General features: G+C 42.7%; 1 long non-coding RNA gene across 2 annotated transcripts in view; it reads right to left on the bottom strand.

Moving 5' to 3' along the window:
* Positions 1 to 12,071, bottom strand: part of LOC105497698 (uncharacterized) — a 207,365-nt gene that overhangs the window by 114,786 nt on the left and 80,508 nt on the right. The window lies entirely within an intron of this gene.

Below are 12,071 nucleotides of genomic sequence, written 5' to 3' on the forward strand. Positions count from 1 at the left end.
GAAATGAATGAATCAATGAACACATGAATGAATTAAATACTCATCATAGTCTCCTGATAGATGGTTATTCCCTGGAGGAAGAATTGCATCTTTCTTATCTTTCTGTCTCTCACAGTGCCTAATGTGTAATAGGCGTTGGACATGAAAGAGCGTCAAGTTGATAGGCCAGATCCCTAGAAGGGCATGTACACCAGGGAGACCTCTCTCCATAAATCCTCAGTGTGCTTCAAAGGTAGATCAATTGTCTTTCTGTTGCTTTTGTCTCAGCTTCTGCACCCATGGAAGCAGAGTTAATTGTCCTGTGACATGCCAACGCTACATCACCAGACCTCAGCCTGTCCGTTTAGTACCTGGGGCAAACCTTGTCTAGTTCCTATGACCTCACTGAGCAAAATGATGGGGCAGGGTGGACCCCACCCTCAATTTACCTCACTGGTATGAACACACAGCAGACATCAGAGTTTGGATCGTCCTTGCTAATTCAGTGGAGTTGCTGCCTCAGCCACACTCACAGGGTTTTATAAAAGATATTTGTGTTGACTTACACTATAGGCCAATGCTTCCAGCAAACCCACCCCAGGCATACTGAATCTGGGAATCTGGACTGAAAGCACATGGATGTTAAAATTTGAGGTCTCTTAAAATTTTGAATCTGCCAGATCCAAAGGATTTGGAAGTAAGTTGCTGTTGATTATTCTCTTATATAACTATATAAAGCACTGAACTTGAGACCTGCAGAAAGCTTAAAAGATTTCATAAATACAAAGGTATAAATACCTGACTGTAGATACACTTTCATTGAAATGTGCATTCATTGTCTATCAGTATAAAACATGGGGCTATATGTGACCAGGAACACAAATACAGATATGAGTATGAAACAAACCCAACTCCCAATGATCCTGCTGACAAACAGCAGAAACGGTATCATAATAACTTTTATCAATCAAAGTGTTTCTCCACGCATATGACAGAAAACACTAATTCACATTGGCTTTAGTAATTTGAAACCATAGGAGCAAGTCCAAAGGTGGGGTAAATTTCAGGTTGGGGTGATTTTGTGGCTGACAATATCATGGAGAACTCAGGTCCCTTCTATTGCTCTACTCTGCATTTTCAGTATTGGCTCTGTCCTTAGTCTAGGAAGTTATCTAAGTCCTCTCTGCCAGTTCCAGATGGAACATGTCAGGACGTGACAATTTCCAGAGGCAAAAATGAGGCTATCTCTTCTGCTTTCTCCTCACAGAAGAAAGGATACCTTTCCTATCTATTTCTTTTAGAAAGTCTCCTTTCCCATCTGTTGTCCACATCTGGGTGACATTCCCCTCCCTACATCAACGACTGATAAAATGGTTATGGGACAACTGTGGTGAGGATGAGGGTTTATTCCTGAGGCTATAGATGTGGTCAGTGTTCCCAGAATCATGTGGGAGAGACAGAGATCAAAACATAATCGAGGGTCTGGAAGTCAGCAAAAACAGGGTGGATAGATGGCAAGAGGGCAACCAGCAATATCTGCTAAAATATTTAACACTAGCCTGGCAATGAACAGTATACAAATCATTTTCATACACATGATCACTTGAATATAAATTCCATAAGCTCAGGAATTTTTGTATGTTTTGTTCTAGGAAGTATCTCAAATATATAGAAAGTCCCTGGCACATAGTAGGTACTCAAGAAATATTTGTTGAATGAATGAAATCCTAGCTGCATCATTGCACCCTCATTTTACAAATGTGGAAACAGAAGTGGAGAAAAGTTATGAGGATTAGCCAGTCACCTAGCTATCAAGTGTGAAAGAAAGATCTGAACTTGTATTTGCCAGGCTCCAAATCCAATGCTTATTTGAATCACTTTGGCCTAGCTCTCTTATTTAATAAGAGGTATAGATAAAGTGTTTTGGAATTTCCAAAGACGTGGGTATTAATTCTTACTGGGAAAGTGTTTAGGTTGGTGCAAATGTAATTGCAGTTTTTGCCATTAAGAGTAATGGTAAAACCCGCAATTACGTTTCCACCAACCTAATAGAAGACTTCATGGAGAAGGCATGAGTAATTTCTACATGGAGTTCTAAATGCTCATTCATATGGATAATAACAACACAACTCTTCCTAAGTGAGATCAAATCCAAAACTCTAACTTTCAATGTAATGATTACAAGCACATAACTTGTATATGAGCATAATATAAGAATTTTTCATATTTTTATTTTAAATCTTTGTGTTATTTTTGGCTACTATATTCAATAGAAACTGCTGGATTTCATCAGCTTCCACCTTGGTATGTCAATATTTACCTGAAGTTATAATGTGAAATTGGCCTCATCATCTGGAATGGTGTGCCTGGGCCACTTCATTCATGAATACAGTATTCAGCAATTATTTACTGAGCACGCTGTGGGTCATGCAACTTTCTAAATGCAAAGACATAGCAGAAAACAACACTGACCAAGCATCTGATTATATACTATGACAGGTGGTGGTGTGAGCGCTGAAGGGGAATGAAGCAGTGGAAAGGGATAGAGTTCCAGATAAATGAAATGGGGAATCAGAGGAGAGGATGCTTTTTTATACACAATGATTACAGACTTACAGCCTTTCAGCTAAGGTAGCATTTAGCAGATCTGAGTGAAGTCAGGGAGTGAACTCAGCAGACAGTGGGGTGAAGAACATTCCAGAATGAAAGAACAGGAAGTGCTAAGTTCCTAAGGCAGGAGAATGCTTGATGTGTTTGAGGAAGAATGAGGAGGTCAGTGAGGACAGAAGGGACAAGGGGGTAGAATGACAGCAGAAGGTGAGAGGCTCCCAAAGCACATGGATGAAGTTTCACAGGCCTTGCAGGCAGGCCTGTGAGAGGGATGGTGGAGGAGTGTACATGCTCCCGCAAAGCTGCTCCACTGAATTCCATCTAGGGGAAGAGACACAGCAGCAAAGGCCATCACATAATATCCACATACACAAATGAAGTCACCCCCAGCTCAGCCCATGAGAGAAGTCATGGGACACAGTGGTTATCAGGCTGAACTTGGGGTCAGAATGGCCTGCTACGGAATCCAGTTTTCATCATGTACTTGCTATCACATACTGGTATGGTCTGAATCTTTTCCCAAATTTCATATGTTAGAAACTTAATCCCCAATGCAACAGTATGTAAAGGTGAGGCTTTTGCGGAACTGTTTAGGTCCTGGGGGCTCCAACCACATGAATGGATTAATACTGCCCGAAAAAGGGCTTGCAACAGTGGGGTTCTTTCTCCCTTGCTGTTCTGCCATGTGAGGACACAGAGTTCGCCCCTTTTTGACCCTTCTACCTTCCACCATGAGATGACACAGCAAGAAAGTCCCCATCAAATGCAGAGGACTTGATCATGGACTTCTCAGCCTCCAGAACTGTAAGAGAATAAGTTTCTGGTCTTTATAAATTATCCAGTCTGTGGTATTCTGTTATAGCAACACCAACTGGACTAAGACACACACTTTGTCCCCGGGAAAATTATGTAAACTCTCTGAGTCTCAAGTTTTTCATCTTAAAATGCAATTGTCGTGCCTACCTTACCTTGTAGTGAGGACTCAGCAAACTAATGCATGCAAGCAATTAAAAGAATGTCTGGCACTTAGTAATTGTTCAATTAAAGCTCATTGTTGCATTGCTATTACCATTATTATTACTGTCATTATTTGTTTGTTTTTATTCGGCATAACAGACACACTCACTAGGTTAGGATCTCCCCAAGCCAGGCTAAATATTCAAAACCAAAAGCAGTCTTCTCAGCAACCTAAACCACTTGCACTTGCAGAAACAGCAACTATATTCTTTAGTGAAGGTCTGGCAGCTGCACAAGGCAGCTGAGAATCTGGCATCCCTTCATGTCAAAGAGCACAGACCAGTCTGCCAGAGGCTGGGGTGGAGGGGAAGAAGAACAAAGCATCCTCTTTCACAGCCCTTAGATACTGCCTGGGAGGCCACACCTAATAAGTGCTTTCAGGTCTCTCTTTCTCAGCATCCTGAGAGCAGACTGTTTTCCCTACTTGTTCTTCAAGGAGCCAAATATGACTCATCCAGACTGCACACCTGGGCCTGTGGTTTGGGCCATGGCAGAGGGCAAAGGAGGGGAGAGCTGCTGTCAAGCCTGGGATGGGTGTGGAAAACCTTGATTTGAGTCAAGGGACACTACAGCCCCAAGGCTACATGACTGCAAAGTCCTCTTGCCTCCCTACCACAATAAAGGGGGAGCCATTTGCCTTTCTTAAACTGGCTCCAACAAGCTTCATGTTGGGGAGGAAAATGACCATGTCCCCGGAGCAATCAGGGTATCAGGCAGGAGGGAACAGAGGATGGGGCAGGTATTACAGACACAGAAGGGCTGGGCTCTGAAGGATTGCTGTTTGGCAACATGTTGAGGCAATGTGGAGGCAGAGAAAAGTGTCTGTGTTACTTCCTCTATGACTGAAATAAATGAAAGCAAATATATTTTGTTGCCATTGCACCATACAGTTTAAAAGCACATTTCTTGGGCAGTCTTTTATTAAAACCTTACTTACTGTGCATCAGACAACCCAAATAATTCCCCTACCCTTCTCCCCAGTGGGGACTACCGTTCCTGCTACATTAAGGCTCAGTCCTTCCCTGGTCTGAAGCCAATCCTGACTCCTGGTGGTTTCCTTTTAATCAACTTTAACAAATATCTGAGACCTCCTGTGACAGCCAGGCACAGGCCAGGCAGCAGGGATTCAAACGTGCAGAAAATATGAGCCTCTGTTTTCAAATATTTTGTAGTCTATCCTCACTCCTTACAGCTGCATTCCTCCAACCCCACAAACCCACACCTCCCCATCAGTGGAGTATAATATTAAGCTCTGAAGTCAACTTTAACACTACCACTTATCAGTCATGTGACCTTTGGCAGGAAATGTGTTCTCTGAGAAACTGTTTTATCATCTGTGAAGTGGGAATAATGATTCTTGGCCTGCCTACCTCAGCATGGTTGCTGTGGATTCCTTGAGACAACAATCACCAAATACTTTACAAGGAAACATTATACAAAAGCCAGATACTAAAAAGGGCTTGCAATTCCTCAGGTGGCATGAATAGCAAACACGTGGAGGCTTCAGGCATGATGGGATGCCCTCTCCATTAGGAGGCACCAATGTGAAGGCTCTAGAAACCCACAGGATCCTTCTCAGCTTTATTCCAAAGTTAAAATTAAATTCTCTGGCCACACTCAATGGACTAAAAGACCATCTAGAACCAAAGCTAGTAGCCCCAAACACCCACGTGGCTTCCTTCCTGGCTCTCCTCAAGTGGCTTGTTTTTACTGGAACTCAGTTTCCTCTTCCTGCCTGGAAAACTTTGTTTATAGAAATTAGCTCTTAAAGGAAAGCAAAAAAAGAAACTTTTTTCCACAAACCAATCTTGGATTTTCACCAGGTTGCAGTTCTAACCTTAACGAAAATAGACTGTGACTGAACATTTGTGCTTGGGGGACTCCATTCCCCATTTGTCTCCCCAGGAGATAGCGTGCTTCATGATTATCAGCAAAAAGCAAGCTGCATGGATGCCTCCACAGGAAAAAAAATAGAGAAAAATTATTTTTGGAAACTCCATCCTCACTACACTTACCTTTTACTACTAAGTTCCCCCAGGCTATTCTCTGCCATCTTATCCTTGTCTAGAAGTTTGGAGATCTCCCCATTGCTTCTGTTCATCCAAATCAAACATTCCTTCAATCCTTACCCTTTTACCTCAAATTGACCCATCCCTACCTTATGGTCCTCGAAATAGATCTTCAGCCTTTAATTTCCTCACATGTAGCATGGGGATAGCAAAAGCAGCACTAACCTGTACTGCCAGAGCACTATTTGCCACATCCTAATTCATTTCATCCTTGAAAGGAGGGGCAGCAATGCCTATCTTCATTTTACAGATGAAGACACTGAGTCACATGGACATGGAGCAGCAAGAACTCTCATTCATTGCTGATGAAAATGCAAAATGGTACAGCTACTTTGGAAAACAGTTGGAAAGTGTATTGGTCTGCCATAAAAAACTGCCTGAGACTGAGTAATTTATGAAGGAAAGAGGTTTAATTAAGGAAAGATGTATAACACTTCTGCATGGCTTGGGAGGTCACAGGAAACTTACAATCATAGTGGAAGGTGAAGGGGAAACAAGGCACCGTCTTCACAAAGCAGCAGGAAGAAGAAGTGCTGAGCCAAGGGGGAAGAGCCCCTTATAAAACCATCAGATCTCATGAGTACTCACTCACTATCATGGGAACAGCATGGGGAAAATTACCCACGATTCAATTACCTCCACCTGGTGTCTCCCTTGACATGTGGGGATTATGGGGATTACAATTCAAGATGAGATTTGGGTGGGGACACAAAGCCTAACCGTATCAGACAGTTTCTTACAAAACTAACTATACTCTCACTATACAACCCAGAAATTATCTCCTTGATATTTACCTAAATGAATCAAAAATTTATGTCCACACAAAAATATGCACAGGTATGTTTATATTCGCTTTATTCATAATTGTCAAAACCCAGAAGCAACAAAGATGTCTTCAGTGGGTGAATGGAAAAACTGTCATCCATCCAGACAATGGAATGTTATTCAGCACTAAAAAGAAATGAGCTATCAAGCCATGAAAAGACATGGATAAAATTTAGATGTATATTACTAACTGAAAGAAGCCAATCTGGAAAGTCTACATGCTGTATGAGTCCAACTCTATGACATTCTGGAAAAGGCAAAACTTCTGTCATGGCAACCAGGAATGTTTAAAATGGTAGTTGCTCTATTAGCTGGGTCCTTGGGCAGAGCCTCCCTTCAAGCCACAATAAACACGCAGCATGAGCAAAGAAATGACATGTTAGTGTGTTTTAAGCCAGTTTAGAAAAGAGCTTGACAATTTCTTAAATATTAAGCACACACTTACCATACAATTTTGCTTATCCACACACATATGTGTACTTTTTTTTTTTTTTTTTGAGACGGAGTCTCGCTCTGTCTCTCAGGCTGGAGTGCAGTGGCGCGATCTTGGCTCACTGCAAGCTCCGCCTCCCAGGTTCACGCCATTCTCCTACCTCAGCCTCCCGAGTAGCTAGGACTACAGGTGCCCGCCACCACACCTGGCTAATTTTTTGTATGTTTAGTAGACACGGGGTTTCACCGTGTTAGCCAAGATGGATTAATCCAAGAGAAATGGAAATGTATGTCTATGAAATGTGTTGTATACAAATGTTCATAACTGCTTTATTTGTGATATGGTTTGGCTCTGTGTCCCCACCCAAATCACATGTTGAACTGTAAGCCCTAGTGTTGGGGAGGAACCTGGCGGGAGGGGATTGAATCATGGGGGCAGACTTCCCCCTTGCTGTTCTTGTGATAAGAGTTCTCACGAGATCTGGTTGTTTTAAAGTGTGTATCACATTCTCCTTCATGCTCTCTGTCTCCTGCTCCACCATGGTAAGATGTGTTTGCTTCTCCTTTGCCTTCCACCATGATTGTAAGTTTCCTGAGGCCCCCCAACCATACTTCCCATACAACCTGTGTAACTGTGAGTCAATTAAACTCCTTTTCTTCATAAATTACCCAGTCTCAGGTAGTTCTTTATAGCAGTGTGAGAACAGACTAATACAATTTGTAATATCCAAAAACTGGGAACAACTTAAAATGTTCATCAACAGGTGAACAGATAAATGAATATTGGTACAGCCATAAAATAGAATGTACTACTTAGCAGTAAAAATGAAGGAACTACTGATACACCCTCCAACATGAATGAATTATACTAAGTGAAAGAAAACAGACAACAGGAGTATATACTGTATGATTTCATTTATGTAAAATTTGAAACAATGTGAACTAATGTATAATGGCAGAAAACGGATCAGTGATTGCTTGGGAAAGGGGGAATGAGTGTTGGGGGGCCTACAAAGAGGGACAAGGAAACTTGTGCGGCTATGGGTTTGTTTATTTTTTTTCTTTGTTCCCTCGAATAATATGTGGTTTGCTGTAATGTGTCAATTATACCTCAGTGAAACTTGGGGAAAAATCAGGAAACTAACTAAACAGGCAGTGCTGAAATGATTAACATAGATTTTCAAATAACTTGGGCTGAAATTAGAGCCCTACCATCACCTTGAGAAGATTTTGTCCTCCTCTACCACCCTTCTAAATTCCCCTCATTCTCACCACCACCTTTTCTGGCTGTGGTATCTTAGTGGTGTCATGACCTCGGTACTCCTTCCCAAGGCTTCCTTAGTCCTAGTCACCATGCACCTTTCAGGCCTGAGTTGTTGTAACATCAATTTACCATTCAGGACAAGCTACATAACTTGAAGGGCTCAGTGGAAAATAAAAAGATGGGTCTACCTTAGTCCACTACAGAGGGATGCTATAACAAAATACCGTAAACTGGGTGGATTACAAACACCAGAAATGTGTATTGTACAGTTATGGAGGCTGAGAAGTCCAAGATTAAGGTACATCTTAGTCTGTTTTGTGTTGCTACAACAGAATACCATGGACTGGGTAATTTATAATAAATAGAAATTTATTAGCTCACCATTCTGGAGACTAGGAAGTCTACATCAATGTGCCAGCATCTGACAAGGGACTTCTTGCTATGTCATCCTATGGCAAAAGGTCCAAGAAACACAAAAGGGCCAAACTTACCCTTTATAATGGCCATAATCCCACCCATGAGAGTTCTGCCTCATGGCCCAATCACACTTTCAACAGTGTTATAATGGCAACTAAATTTCAGCATGAGTTTTGGAAGAGACAAACATCCAAACCATAGCCAGGTGTCAACAGGTTTGGTGTCTGATGAAGGCTTGCTTCCTGGTTCATAAATGTCACTGTAACTCACATGGCAGGGATGAGGAAGCTCTTTTAGGTCTTTTATATCAGGGCACTAACGACATTCATGAGGAATTTGCCCTCATGACCTAATCACTTCCCCAAGGTCTACTTCCTAATACCTTCACCTTGGGGATTAGAATTTCAACATATGAATTTTTGACAGACACAAACATTCAGACCATAGCTGAACTCCTTGGGAAAAAAAAAACCTAAGAATTTCAAGATGGCTGGAGCAGAATGTTAAACCAAGTGTGAGACCCTTTCAAGCATGGGGTCCCATGTAACTGCACTGGCCACAGGCTCCTGAAGTCAGCTCTATTTATAGTTACAATTCTGCAAGGGAGGACCAAGGGATACCCACACTGATCTGGGTTCCCCATGTATTCTTTCCCATTCCTATTACTTAACAGCAGCCCCACCTTCTCCTAATGATTAGGGTCAATAGCCTTGCAGAACAGTGACCTCTCTTTTCACTTGCTGGGACTCATACTCAAGGAGCTCAAAGTGCCCTGGTGAAAAGCCATAACTAATAATTCACTGGGGCTCTTGCTCTGTCTTCTAGTGAAAGTCCACCGTTTTGGGGACTATAATCTTCAACCCTGAAAAGCCCAAAGCTAGAGAGGTAAGAAGCACAAAGTTCCCCAGTGGGTTGTTGGATGTAATGGTAAGTGGGAACACTCATGATCTTCCCATGGTTCCCATTTGTTCTTCCTGTTGGGAAGGTGGTGACATATAAAGTTCATTGAGTCAAAGAGTGTGCCACATCCAAGAGGATGGACCACATCTTCACAGATAGTTGGCTCTTGGCTGGCCCTTTAGCTCTCCTTTTAGCAGGTGGTCCCACTGCTCAACTAGGCTAACATCTTTCCTGTGGTGGGTGTGTGTGGTTAGTGGCCTACTACCATATCTCTTCTGCTGCAAAGTAGATCTTACAGGCTTGAGGGACTGCCAGCTGGTAGATCAAAATCTGTGCTTAAACCTAGATAGTGGTGATGAGTAAGGCTTTGCCAGGTGGAAAGACAAACTCATACCAAGAATACACATCCATTTCGATGAGAAGAAACCAGTGGTCCTTCAACATAGGTTTGAAGGGGGCCAATCCAATGTTCTCAACTTGCCACCACGTGGTCAGTTTGTCCCCTCAAAAAATAGCTCCACATGGGACTTTGCCTGGCCATTTTGCCTACCTGTCTATTTAGCGTTCTTCCATGGGGAATGCTTTCTGATGATGTTAATCTGTGACACAAAGACCTTCACACTTGATGCTCACCTCCATGCTTTCTTCCATATGCCTCTATGCCAGGCCTCCTTGTCCCCAGTCTTTCAATTGTTTTCCCTTCAGGCTCCTGACCACACACCCAGGCAATTTGCCAGTCTCCATGAGTTCATCTATTTTATAACCTCTGGCCATTTCTCTTTCCATACAAAGTGGATGAACATGTTTGCCCCCTACAAAGCTCTGCCTATTGGGAAATTTCTCCTCTCTCCACAGTCTTTTAGGGCAGAGGTCCCCAGCCCCAGGGCCACAGACCAGTACCAGGCTGCACAGCAAGGAATGAGTGGTGGGCAAGTGAGTGAAGCTGCATCTGTATTTATAAGTGCTCCCCATCACTCGTATTACTGCCTGAGCTCCACCTCCTGTCAGATCAGCAGTGGTATTAGATTCTCATAAGAGAGTGAATCCTATTGTGAACTGTACATGTGAGGGATCTAGGTTGCATGCTCCTTATGAGAATCTAATGCCTAATGATCTATCACTGTCTCCCATCACCCCAAGATGGGACCATCTAGTTGCAGGAAAATCAGCTCAGGGTTCCCACTGATTCTACATTATGGTGAGTGGTATAATTATTTTATTATATATTACAATGTAATAATTATAGAAATAAAGTGCACAATAAAGGTTATGCACTTAAATCATCCCCAAACCGTCGGAAAATGGAAAAACTGTCTTCCACTAAACTGGTGCCAAAAAGGTTGGGGACCACCGTTTGAAGGCCACCCTTGAGTGAGGCTATAGTGTAGTGACATGCGCTTTTGCTTTTTCACACATGCTGAGCCAATCTCACTAATAATTCAACTTGGATTCTTCCCTCCTCCTTTAGCTGATTAAAGCCTTTCCCCACCCAATCATGGCCTTGAGGTAACAGAGAGGACATTGTTACAACGGTGGTCCATGCCATGGGGGTCTGGACTACCTGTTCCTACAACTTGCTTATGCCATCTACCCTTCTTTGTGGTCTACCTTGACTTTACAACTTCCATCTTATGATGGATCATTGCTAGGCTCACTCACAATTATGACTTGGTACATCTGACAAGACCCAACTCATGACAGACAATTGAAGCCTCATGATCACCTGGCGTTCCATATGATCCAACATTCTGTTTCTATGAGTGTTGAGTGGCAAGCCAGGAGTTGTCTCTTCAAAAGCTACATGATTATCTGCTGCAAATGGCATGGCCTTGCTCCATAACCCCAGATACCTGTGTTGTAGTTCCATCAATAGGGTTTGGTACAAATTCTACATTGTAACTTTTCCCTCCATGGATACTTAAAAAACTCTGGAGTCTACTGGATCACAGGTCCCAAGGGTAGGGATTCTCATACCATAGCCTGGACCTACTGCCAAGCCTTCTTCTATCCACAGCCCATTCAAAGCCTTTGGCATCAGCCAGTATATGGACTAGAGCAGCATCCCTAAGTATAGAATATGCTGCCTCCAAAACCCAAAGAGATTCACTAGGCTTTGTGCTCTCTTCTTTGTAATAAGAGGTTCAGTGTGCAACAATGTGTCTTTTACTTTGAAAAGGATGCCCCAGCATATATAATACACTGGATATCTAAAAACTGTATGGATGTGTCAGACCCTGGAGCTGAGCAGGGTTTATCTACCACCTCCAGGAGCACATGGATCTTACCAAAGTCTCTGGTGCTCAGCCACCTCTTGCTCCTACAGCCCAATCAACATAATGTCATGGATGTAACAGATCAATTTATGACCTGGCCTCTGTATGCCCAACCCTAACACAGAGGCCGTGATGACCCTTCAGTCACAAAGTGTTCAGACACTCTGTTCAATCCTCCTCCAATGTCTTAGTGGTCCCCTCTCCCCAGTGCTATGGGTTGAACTGTATTCCCCAAAAAGATACACTGAAGTCCTACTTCAGGACTTCAGAATATGACCTTATTTA

The sequence above is a fragment of the Macaca nemestrina genome, chromosome 10, assembly GCF_043159975.1.
Source record: "Macaca nemestrina isolate mMacNem1 chromosome 10, mMacNem.hap1, whole genome shotgun sequence".
Taxonomy (NCBI): Eukaryota; Metazoa; Chordata; class Mammalia; order Primates; family Cercopithecidae; genus Macaca; species Macaca nemestrina.